Source organism: Ambystoma mexicanum, chromosome 7p, assembly GCF_040938575.1.
Source record: "Ambystoma mexicanum isolate Mex_15411 chromosome 7p, UKY_AmexF1_1, whole genome shotgun sequence".
In the NCBI taxonomy this organism is placed as follows: domain Eukaryota; kingdom Metazoa; phylum Chordata; class Amphibia; order Caudata; family Ambystomatidae; genus Ambystoma; species Ambystoma mexicanum.
Window position 1 is genome coordinate 631,249,232 of NC_090939.1, and position 12,914 is coordinate 631,262,145.

General features: G+C 43.3%; 1 protein-coding gene across 16 annotated transcripts in view; it reads left to right on the top strand.

Annotated features, from left to right (window-relative positions):
• Positions 1–12,914, top strand: part of INPP4A (inositol polyphosphate-4-phosphatase type I A) — a 2,396,889-nt gene that overhangs the window by 2,029,837 nt on the left and 354,138 nt on the right. The gene's annotated exons all lie outside the window — the stretch shown is intronic.

Below are 12,914 nucleotides of genomic sequence, written 5' to 3' on the forward strand. Positions count from 1 at the left end.
ACTCTCTGTATCTCTACAGCCTGGGACGGAGTACTACATTCAGGCAGGCATCTTGCCTGCGCCCCCAGGTGGCCTCCTACTTTAATGTATTTTAACGCCTTCTTCACTAAAATCTCCCTGAGTTCATCATCTTTCAATACTGTTGTGTTCCTTCTCCAAACCTTTGTTCTGTTCAAAGAGTAATCGAGTGAGAGTTCCAACTTAATGGGTGCGTGATCTGAAATAACAATACTTTATATCTCACACTTTTTAAAGTTCTGAGTTACCAATCCCAATGTCATCAGGTTGTCTTTTCTTGAATATATATTATGTGCCCCTGAATGGAAGGTGTATTCTCTCACTGTTGGGTGTTGCAGTCTCCAAACAGCTGTTAATCCAAAATCCTGCATTAATAACCCTAATGCTTCTCTATCTTTTTCCGGCCATCTCTCAAATTTTGACTACTCCTATCCAGAATAGAGTCCACTACTAAATTAAAATCACCCCCCACCAGTAAGTTCTTCCCAGCAGTATCTAGTAAGTGATGACCTAACCAGTTGAAAAATGGACTGCTATTTATATTTGGTGCATAAATATTGCATATAGTCATCTCCCTGTCTTGGATATGTATTGTTACTGATGGCATTCAACCTTCCTTGTCTGTTTTTGTGTCTACAATAGTGCCTGGAAAATTCTTCTTAAGTAATGTTTAAACCCCTCTTGAGTTTGATGAAAATGAAGAGTGAAATACCTGTCCTACCCAACCTCTTGCCAATTTAACTGCTTCGGTATCTGTCAAATGTGACTCTTGTAACAAAACGATTCTGCTTTTAAATGTTTTAAGTGTGTAAATATTGTTTTTATCTTTATGGGATTATTGATTCCCTTTACATTCCAAGACACAATTCTCAAAGATTCAGTGTAATTATATGCTGGTACTGCCATATCCCTAAGAATATCTTCGATAAATTTAAAACAAAACAATGAAACAATTATTTTTAAAAAACGAACAAGTAAAATATATACCTACAATTAAATCGACTTAACCTAAAAACCATACTCCCGCTCGGAGCGTCACTAAATTAGATGCGGTAACTACAAAAGTTCATGTATTTTAACCACTTAAGCGTTTCCCTCCCTGTATCCTTAAGCAAAAAATGTATGTTTAACTGCGGTCTAATCCCCATTTATGACTATTCTGTCTGGACTTCAAAGTCCCCCAAGGGATCAGAATTCCAGTCCTGTATCCTCCCCTAATCCATTTCAAGGATGGACGTCATAGACAGTGTATCCATATCCTATGCGTGGCCGAACTGCATCCTCTCATTAATGTCCCCTTTAATTTGCAATTCCACATTATCTTTTTTTGTGTCACCTGTCATATTATTCTATGAAATAGGAATTCTGGCTCCTTTAATCCTCCTTTCCTCCCCCGTCAGTCCTGACATAACACCGCCATATTACTTTCCCTTAAAAAATAAAAAAAAATAAACCACCTGGTTACCAATGGGACTTATGCATTGCCTCATTACTATAAAGGCTATACTGCTAGTTTGCGCAAGTGCTTCCATATTATTTTTCATGGCCATGCAGGCTGTCCTATATATTTACATTCACATATATTTGCGGCCGAAAGTATCATAGAGATAATACATCTGGAGTTTGCAACCCCCTCTGTACTCCTTTTCTGGCCCCTATGTTCACTAGTAATATCGGGTCTGAAATCTCCTTCCTTAATGATTCAATGGGCCTCATTACGAGGTGGGCGGTAAGGGATTACCGGCACCGGTAAGGGCACCGGTGCCAGTAATTCCTTACCGCCCTACTAGGAGTTCCCTTTGCGGGTCCTTTCCTAACGCCTGGTTTTTTCAGGAGTTAAGGACGGGACCCGCAAAGGGATACCGGGGTCAATAACGGAACCGCAATTAGCGGTACCGTTATTGCCGCCTTCCCCCTTCCCATTGAGCCCTATGGGGGCTCAAATGGGAATGGCCTTGGTGAATGGGGAATTACCAGTCCCTCCGACCACGGAATGGACCAGTAATTGCTCCATTCACCAGGCCGGAGTTGGAACGAGTTTGGAGGCAGCCATGCCGCAAATAGCGGCATGGTTACCTCCGAACTCGTAATGAGGCCCAATGTGTCTGCTACCCTTTGATCTACCCCAAACCTCTCAAATCATGCCCCCAGTCAACTAAAGACCCAATCAGTGCTTTGGTTTAAAAGCTGCTCCACAACTACCCCCACTATAAACCCATGTATTCATTTGGCATTGCTGCTGCAATTAAAATGATCAGGCTCTCATAATTAGTATGCATTAAATGCAGCAGGAGGGTAACATTTGAAGCAAATCCAGGAAAAATGAATCATACAAACAACATAGCACATTTTGTTTGCCCCGTTTTTCCTAGTGAGATCGGCAAATGTCATGGCGCAATAAGGTGCAATATATCAATCTCTCCTCTGCTTTACACCTTTCATGTCAACCCCCAAGTAAATTCACTTTTATTACACTTCCTTAACTAATCTGTCTGCATAATTGCTCCGACAATGGGCATCGGATTTATAGTACAACTTGGTTAGCCTTGCTGTCCTAGCCCATTGTTTGTTCTTCCCCACATTACCTACACCATTCTGCGTTAACATAGAGATTAATTATCTACAGTATACAAGAAATGTAGATACATTTCAATCCACTGGCAGAGCCGTCAACACAACCTTCAGTATTCTTATAGTTAGGTGCAGGTCAAAAAAGCCAAGAGTAGCATTTCTCAAACAAACATTACCATAAGTGCAACCATCATTTGCAATGCTACGTGGCTCTCAGGGGTAGTGCAAGTACTGTGCATGTAAAATTTAGTCTGCCCCTCTGTGTGTGTAATTAAAGAGATGAACTCGTCCCATCAGGTAGGGTAAAAGAAACAGAAGCTATGGGATAGGAATCGCTGTAGGTGCGGGCTACACGGAACAGAATGAAGGTACGACGCGGCAGGCCCGAGGAGCAGCTTATTGTTGAAGTAACGACACTATTTATGGGCTTGGCGGATTGTCCAAAGGGGGCAACAAGTAGAGTAGAGTCATGGTTGGATGGACGTTACCCCATAACATCATTCCTAATTCTCCCAAATGGCACGTTTGGACAAAGTGCGACTGCAAGATGACTATGCGGCCTGTGTTATTACAAAGGTTGCCATCAGTTTCTGGATACACATTTGAATAAGAACATAAGGCTTCCCTGCACTTGGTATGAAGCAACCCGGCTCACTTTAATGCATATGATGGAAGTGAGGGGACTACAAACCTGTTTCAACCGCTCGGGAGAATAACTGAGAGGTTTATGTGTGGGCAGTCGCTCGTATCAAACTAAGGACTTGTATACTTTATAAATATTGTACATAACGAATGGCACTTCATGCACATAATAGTATTGGGGTCTGGCCCGGTCTGGGCAACAAGAGTACGAGGCAGGACTGTAAAACTGGTGAATGCAAACAGTAACTCTCTTAGCCTCCTCATCTTTCCAAAACCGGGCAATATATAATATTTCGGCAAGCCCCAGAAGGAAATCCGGGGCGAAAACCGAAGTAAAGGTTCACGGGCAGAAAAGGAGTGCAAAAAAAAAATAGAAGTTGCTGGCAGAACAGCGCCTGTATAGTTAGTGGGCTGTGACCGCTTTTGTGTAGCCCATCAATGATTTCGAATCCAACTACAATGCCAAGTAAGTCTTGCATGTGTTATGCCTGACCAAAGTAATTATATAAATCTTTTGGAATTCTCACCTTCGGAGCTCACGGGCACCTCCAGAGACTTCAAGGCTACATTATATCAGAGGAATGTACCCAAAAGAAACATACCACAACCTGTGTTTCCCATTATTTACGTTTCATTGTGATCCTAAAGCACGTTTGAATCAAAACTACGAATGATTCAAGGCAGTTGCTCAGTGCCATTTTGGCCCAACGTATTTCATAGCAAATACTTTCATGTTATGTGTCCTTTTAACCCCCTCAATATCCCGTGAAATGTAAATGCAAAATTACACATGGATAAAACAAACTAAACTATATTTAATTTAATCAACTGGGAATCATTCATACAAACAGTCATGTGCTTTCTTTTATCTCAAATGACCCAACTAAAACCTTTGTGACTTATTATGAACCCCCTGGCTAGTAATCCATCTTTTAGCCTCGTCTGGGTAGTCTGTAGTTTTCAAACCCTTTGGAAAATATATTTAAAAATTGCTTGTTTAACTAATACACTCCTTAGGTCTTTTTCTTTTGCAAATCTTTTAGCTTCTGTAAACAGTTTCCTTTTTTCCACTAGCTTCTTGGAAAAATCTGGGAAAATTGCTAGCTGTGCCTGATTATAAGAAACCCAACCCTTTCCCGAGCTGCCTTCAGTATTCTTTCTTTTGCATTTAAATTCTTGAAAACGATTAATATTTGTCTTGGTTTTGTGCTGTTGGGTTTCCCGACTCTAAAAGCATAATCCAGATCTCCTGGGTTTATAACATCTTGCCCATAAATCTCTGACAATACTTGGAGTACCAGGGCCCCCAACTGCCCTTCCTTAGTTGTTTTTTCAGGTAAGGCCATAAGTCTAAGTTTTTATGATCTTGACTTCAGGTCCGGAGTTAAATTCTTAATTTTCATGTATTCCAATTCCCTTCTTAAATCATTATAGGCTATGTAACTCACTGTGATCTCTGTTTATAGGCCTGAAGATTTGTTGTCTAATTGTCCAACTCTTCCCTCCAGGTTACAAACTTTAACATTTGACATTTAATTCAGCATTTGAGGCCTTAATCTCTCCTCCATCTTGAGCTACCTTCAGGAGTAGAAAATACATGTCTTGTGCACTGGGAGTCTCTTCTGTATCCGCTTTGTTTGTTTTTTTGAAGCAGGGTTCTCCGGGGTACCAATCTTTTTTTATGTTGGTTTTCATTGTATCCTGGGACTATCAAACATCAGGGAATCAGGAGCTCCTGGTTTAAGCTGCTGTCTGTTCAGCCAGCATTCCAGAATCTCTTCACTGAATTTCATAGGTTATTAGTGCAGTTTTTATGAATGAAAATGTTTCATGATGTTACATCACTGTATATAAGTTATTCATAATTGCTCTTTTAACATATATCAAAGAACTGTAAACCTCCTTTACAAAACATATTTTTTGCAACGCCTACTGATGTGTGTTGTTACCAGAAACGCATACTGGGAATGCAAGTCACGGTTCAATAGGGCATGAAGCATGAACATGAACCCAGCCCCACCAAACTACCCCTGTGATCTATTGCACCTACCCTGCATCCTAGTTCAGTGTCCGCTATACCCTCATAATGTGACCAATGGCCAGTGCTAATAGCTTGCAGCCAGTCTAGACAATCCAAGGGGCATGGACTTTAGGCCATGCCGCATTCCCCAATAGGCAAATCAGAGTAGACATTTGTCCTTGCCGATGGCCAGGCCCACTGCACAGGCAGCAAAGTTGTATCACTATTTATTCTAATTACTTTTTGGCACTTTCAAAAAGAAAACACAGGACATATTTGCAAAAGCATGCTTTCAGGTCCTTGCTGATGCTCCTCGTGCAGGTTTGTTGTGATACAGCAAATTAACAAGGGGGGTCCTGGGAGTCCCTCTGCCAGACATTAGTCCTGGTTACGGGAGACTTACCCAGAGTCTTTAGCTCACTATCTTTCACAGAGAAGAAATATCCCAAACATATCAGTCTTTGTCCTGCCCTGGGGCAGTCCAGCACCGAAATGCTAGGCAATTCTCCTCTGAACAAGAGTACCAACAGCATTCCCAGGCACGTGTTTCGGTCTGGTTGGACCTCATCAGTAGGGAGGAGCTGTGCCTCTCTAAGAATAGTGAGCAAGGGGTCCACGTCTGGATTCCCCTAGTAACTTAGGGTGAGACCCCTAGTGATACAGTCCAGCACTTCATTTTTCCTATTCAAAGCTAGGGCTTTGGCCATGGTGCATGCCCCAATCAGCAAATCAGAGTACATATGTGTCCTTGCTCCGGGCCAGGCCCATTGCCCAGACACCAAAGTTATATCACAATTTTCTGTACTTACATTTTGACACTTTAGAAAAAGTAGGCCATAGGCCATGTACCCAAGAGCCAAGGCCTTGACCACACCCACCGCAGCAATGCAGTTTGGACTCTGCATCAGTCAGAGGGTGGTGACCTGTAGAGAATGGTTGTGGAGCACATTTTAGAGTACCAGAAGTGAGCTAACCTGCGTACATTGTTGGTTCCATGGGTGATGTCATTGTTAGAACATCCTACAGTTTTCGGTCTATGGCTGGAGATGGTGCAGTGACAAGTCCTGCAATGTGGACACTGGGTGCAGTGTTGGAATACTGTCAGTATAGAAGAGGGTAGGGTTGAAGTGGATCTTCTATGTCCTTGGATACTCTGCTTTGTGGAGATTGGTGGGAGTAGGGCCAATGTTGTAAAGAGTTTGTGGTTTGGTTGACAGTGACACAATACTTAGTGAATGGAAGTGGGTAGGGGTGCTGGAGGCTGTGGTATGTTTATGGATTGTGCTAACTGTTACATGTTTCTATGCATCGCTGTGTTATGGTGCAGGGGTTGGGTAGAAGTGCCGCTGGCTATGTTACGTTTGTGGATTGTGGTATATGACCACATGTTCGCATGCATGGCTCCATTATGGTGTGCTGGGTGTGGGTAAGGCCTAGATTCTTGTGTGCATAGCCAAAGTCGTGATGGGTGCCGCTCTGGATGATTTTGGATGCTGAAATCGTGGATTCTTTTGCAGAACTTTCTACTGGAGGTGCTTTGGAAGCACACGCGACGGGCACTTGAAGTGTGTAACAGTAAATATGGAGGGCTGTACAGAAATGATAGTGTTGGATGAAGAGGTCTTGGCTGTCATTGGTGCATGCGTGTGTGAATATTTCACAGTACCCAATGAGGGAGTGCTGGAAAAAGAACAGTGGAAAGGGAAGAAGTACTGTCCCTGATTTACTGTGGCGCGGCCCTCTCGCTCTAGCTGGGAAAGCGCACGTGCCACATCCTGCCATTCTGAGCAAGGTGGGGATTATCCAATCAGGTGCTCAGGGTGTGGTTGACAGGAAGGGGTGGTTCTATTTTTTTCCCAATACTCTGTGTAGTGAGGTTGGTGGAGATGGAGACACGCACAGTGCTGATCGTGGGTGATACCTTTGTGCAACATCTGCACATATGTGCCGTGCAAAGAGGCGTTGCTGCTGATTTCGGGTTGGAAGGAGTGGACGCTTTGTGGGGCAGTCTCTATGAATGCAGTTTCTGTGGGATGGTTCACCTTTGCAGATATGTCGCCTCTGTGGCTACCGTTAATATTGTTGTGGTGCATTATGGAAGTCTATATTTGGGTTACATGTCGTGCGGACGTTTTCTCCATCACCTGAAGAAGTTGTTTAATGCAGTGATTCAGATTTTTCCCACTGCCAATGTCGTTTTCTCATGCATAACACCAAGAGGAGCATGGGACCATGCCGGTGTAATTTGTCCCCAGCCAGAGCTCAGAAGGTGCCTTATAAACAGAAGCATGTGTGAATGTATGCGCACTGCTGGGATGTTCTCCACCCACTATGAGATCATGAGGTCGCAAGATATGCAGTGGTTCCATAGAACTGGCATTTATTTGATCGCCATTGGCAATGCCATTTTCTTTTACAATGTGCAAGAAGCGTTGACTGGAATTCGGTAGAAATGTAAGGAGGAAAAGCAATCAGAAACTTATATAAAGAGAAAAAAAGGTTGTTTGCAAGCACGTAAAAAAACCCACAAAACTAAAAAAAGATTTATTTTCAGAGCCACCACTACAGACCCAATGCCCTACCCTGTTTCAAATTTCTTTCCCCCCTCCCCTTCCTAACACAATAACACAGCGGATTCCACGGTATTTTCAGGATTACACGTGCCACATCTGGCCCTTTTCAGGATGGCAGGCATGGAAATGGGACTGTGGAGGCTAACGCATTGCTCAATAAGGTTTGTTATCGTGGTGTGTACGCAAAAACTGTGGCAGAAGGTCTATTTGTACAGAGACCTGCAGAAGGTATGGTTGAAGTGTGCAAGGTAAGGGGAATGAATGCATCTTGTTTGTATGCATGCACTGTATGTACTTGATGTACGTTGCTAAGAAACAGTGAATGCTGCTTTTCTGCGATATTTTTACGAATTTTGTAGGAGATGGGAAAGTGCGGAACAAAATTTGTAGCATTGTCTGAAGGCAAGAAGACAGTTACTGTTTGGATATTAGAATGGCTAATATGGGTAAATGAAAACGTTGAAAGCATATTCCATTGCAGTGGCACTAGATGGTAGGTGATGGGAGAAAGAACAGTACGTCTTGTAAGTATGTTGTGGATGTTCAGTGGCAGATAGCCTGCTCAGAGGCACTTATAACAGAGTTGTAAAAATAGTGTATGGAAAATATTTCTACCTGTACTTTGCGGAGATGGGTGGCCATGTGGATGAATGTGGATAGTTTTACAGAACTTTCTACTGGAGGTGCTTTCGAAATCACACAGCACCTGCACTCTGATTGTATAACGGTACATATGAAGTGTTGTACAGAACTGAGAGTATTGCATGCTAACGTCTTCGATGTGATTGGTGGAAGCGTGTGTGACTATTTAACAGTACACAATGAGGTAGTGCTGTACAAAAAATAGTGGAAAGGGAAGGAGGACTGGTCCTGCTTTACTGGGGCACGGCCCTCGCAGTACTTGTGGAAGCGCACATGCCACAGTCTGTGCTTCTCACCATGCAAGCCAATGGAAATGGGACTGTGGGGAATATCCAATCAGGTACTGAGGGTGTGGTTCACAGGAAAGGGCGGTAATACTATTTTTGATTACTCTGCATAGTGAGGAGGGCTGATGTGGAGAAACTCTTTGCATTGATTTTGGGTGATGCCTTTGTGGTAGATCGGCACAATTATGCCCAGGAAAGGCACGTTGATGGCGACTTCGGTTTGGAAGGAGTGGACGCATTGTGGTGCTCTGTCGATGTCTGCAGTTTTGGCGTTCTTCTTGACCTCTGCAGAGAAGTGGCCAGTTTTGCTACACTGCACGTTGTCGTTATGCACTATGGCGGCATGCATTTGGGTTACATGACTTGTTCACGTGTGTTCCATCAACTGAAGAGGTTAATGAAGGCAGTGAAGAGGCTTTTTCCCACTGCTCAGGTGGTTTTCTCTGCCATAATACCAAGAAGAGCATAGGACTATCCTGATGTATGCTGTGCCCAGCCAGAGGCTGGAAGGGGTCTCATCAACAGAAGCATGTGTGATTCTTTTTTTTTTTGTCCGCTCGTGGGATGTTCTTCTGAAACCAAGACGCCATTCATTCTCGAAATGCGGTATGTTTCCATGCAAATGGCATTTCTTTGTCCAGCATTGGTGATGCTCTTTTGTTTGCCCATATACAGGAGGCGTTGAAAAGTTTATTGTAAGAATGTGAGGAGGAGAAGAAAACCGAAAACCCTATAAAAACCGAAAATAAAGGTGTTTCTCTAGAAGCATCTACAAAAAAAGGCTTTTTTCAGAGCCACCACTGATGACGAATTCTCCTACCCTGGTTGCAATTCATTCCCTCATGCCTGCACACAGCATGAAAGCCACATCCAGGCTTTCGAGGATGGTGGGCATGGAAATGGGACTGTGCACGCTAATTGATTGCGCAATAACATTTCTGGGTGTGGTGTCTTGACAGAGGAATGTTGTTTAGAACTGATAGTGTTACACTGTGATTGGTGGATGCCTGTGTGAATATCAGTACCGAATGAGGGGTTGCTGGAAAAGAAGATAGTGGAAAGGGAAGAAGGGCTGTTATTGCTTTACTAGGGCGTGGCCCTTGCGGTACTTCGGGAAGCACACGTGCCCCATACTTCCGTTGTGAGCATGCTGCTCATGGGAATGGGATAGTGGGGATTATCAGTACTAAGGGGTTGCTTCAGAGGAAGGGGCGTTAATACTTCTCTCCATTACAGTGTGTAGTGAGCCGGGCTGATATGGTTGCCATTACTTGCAAAGGTAATGTAGCATACCAGAAATTGTTCCAAACTCAGTTACAGCTCACAGCTATGTAGGCTGCTACTCTGTTCTGAAAAGCTAAAAATAGAATGTGGAGCAGGTCTGGGTGTGACCTTTTGTGGGGCTGCTGCAGAGACCTTGCAACCGGCAAAGAGGCCTACATCGTTAAACCAAATACATACCTGTGCAATGGCACATTGTGGGGAGTTTGTAAGCATGCCATTTCCCAATAACACTTTGTAGATCGCAGAACATTGCACGTTTCCACTGTTCGAGGGTCCGGATCATGTCCGCGCCATAAGGGCAAACACGCAGCGTGTTTGTTGACCCATGGTGATGTCACGCATGTTCTCCATTGGGACGGCTTTCCGCAGGACGCATTTTGTGCGGAATATTTTGTGCGCATGTGCATAGGTGTCCTATGTACACCGTTGGGATCTCTGCAGTAACTAATAGTGCGACACACGTCCACCCACCATTTTGGGACACGCTTGGTGTTTGTAGGGTATAGTAGGTGGGATGTTTGTGTACAGCTACCTGTAGAACGTGGGTGGGCGCCTCGACCTACTTAAAGTTCATCACAGGTTTCTTTGCATATGCTGGACAGGGGTGGTGTTACCAGGAGATAGAGGAAGCGATGCTCATGCGCTTACTTGTGCAACGGACAAACGTACGCTCCCATAACTAGTTATAGGTGGTTCAAAAGGTGCAGACATGCGGTTCGTACTGGCATGGTACACTTGCCTCCATTATGATTGTGGATAGGCCGAGCAGGTGCGGTGTCAGAAGGATACCTCCCTTTTCCTGGATTGCGGTAATTCCCACCAGTACTGTGGGCCAGTGAGTCATAACAGCATTTTAAAACCTAAGGAAAAGGCACATGTACACTCAGAAACAACTTACATATCAGCGTTTACTTCCACACATTCATACATGCCATTAGGAAAGAGAGGGAGTAGCAGAAGTGGATACTTATTGTGGGGAATTATGGATTTGCACAAGTTGGTCGTAAGGGGAGGAAGGGATTGAGTCAGCAGCGTAACATCTCTATCACACAGATTTTGATGGGATGGCGGGCTGTGAAATGGGGAAGGGGTACATGTGCAGGTCGGGCAGTGGTATTTTGTTTTGACCATATTATGTCATTGTACGTCATCGTTTAAGGCAGCAAAATTGTTCACCAATTCCTCCATTTTGCCTTTCAGGCTATCCAGTTTGCTATTTACACAGTTTTTTCCTTTCCTGCCCCCGTATGCTGTTGTCGAAAAGGTGCCGCTTGTGCTGCTTTGCTTTCCTTTCCAATATGTTGTCTTAAAGAAAAAAATCTGTTAGGTGTACATGAAGCAATAGATATTACATATTTTAAGTTTCAGACTGCGGTGCATACGAATGGGGTTACTATCGTAAGTCATTGCGTCATGAGGGAAATTTTCTTCCAGCACTCTAAGGTGCTTGCCATTGCTGCATAAAAAAAGAAATGTTATGCTTCTCAACTGTTGTATACTGCACCACCTCTGCAATTATCAGAAAAACTTCAGAGTGCTTACTACGTTGTAGTGACATTATGGTCTTATTACTTTCCAGTCCTTACTCTGCCCATTCGCTCTTCGTTAACATCTTAAGTAGCAGTGCGGTAAGATTGTTGAAGGCAGACGTCACTTCTCTTGTTGGTGCATTCCGTTATGGTGTACTCCCTATGCCTTTGTGCTGTTTGTTTCATAAGTACACAGATTGCAGACCTCCTCTATTTTCCCTTGCACTTCATACACATGGTGCTGTTTGTATATGTTCCTTGGGTTTGGTGAATGGTACCACTACGTAAGAAAGCCCCTGTCTTCCTGCGCAGGTTGGATGCCACCCGAAGTCCGCAACCAGAGCATAGTCTGCGACTGCTGTGGGCTTTAACATGGTACCAGCAGTTTCAGTATGTTCTACAGTACATCTTTACAAACTAAAGTTATCCTGGTAAAAACATGAAATTCACTGAAAAAGCATTGTTAAAGGGACGTTATGGTTAAGTTGCACTGGTAAAAACCTATGCAATTCAATGGAAATACGTTGTTACAGGGACGTTATGGTTACCGGTAAAAAACCGAAAAAACTCATCAATTGGCCAGTTATGGTGAGCTAAGCAACCATAACTCGCGCTACCACTTTGCACTGCAAGGACTAACACCCATGACATCAAAGATGGCATCACAAATGTCATTGATGACATCACTGATGACATCACATGTGTATTCAGTTCTCACAAAAAGCCTCCACAAGGGATTGTCATTGTAATGTTGGCAGAAAACTATTCGAGATCACTGGAAGAACTGTCATGACATAAATAGTTCATTAACCAATGCATTGCAATAAACACCATTGCATTACAGAGTTATTTCCATTACATGCACCACCTCATGTAGAAACGTAGGCATTGTCTGCAGCATGCATCATAGAAGTGCAATATTCAAAATCTTCCCATGTTGGATAGTAAAATGATGATTGCTTTTGTTTCAGGGTTTTGTGTACTGTGAAACATGTAATAAGTCGCTAAGAATGCTTCACTTACTACATAATTGTACTACTCTACACAAAACATAAAGACACCACAACACATACAAATGTGAGCGTATGCAGGGCAAGTGAAGTAAGCAAAACAATAGCCAGAAAATAACCAGAAAGTGTTCATAACCTAACTGATTATCTTCATGCACAGAAATGATTGCTGTATTTCATGCTGCCTTCTTCCTCTCTGTATATGTATCATATGAGGTTCCTGAACCCTACGGAAAGTAGTGTAAGAACATATGTGAAGTGTAAGGTCTGCAAATGTGGTACCTTTTGCATTCTTACTTCCTGACTGTCAGTGAAGAAAACCAGTTGGCATAGATATG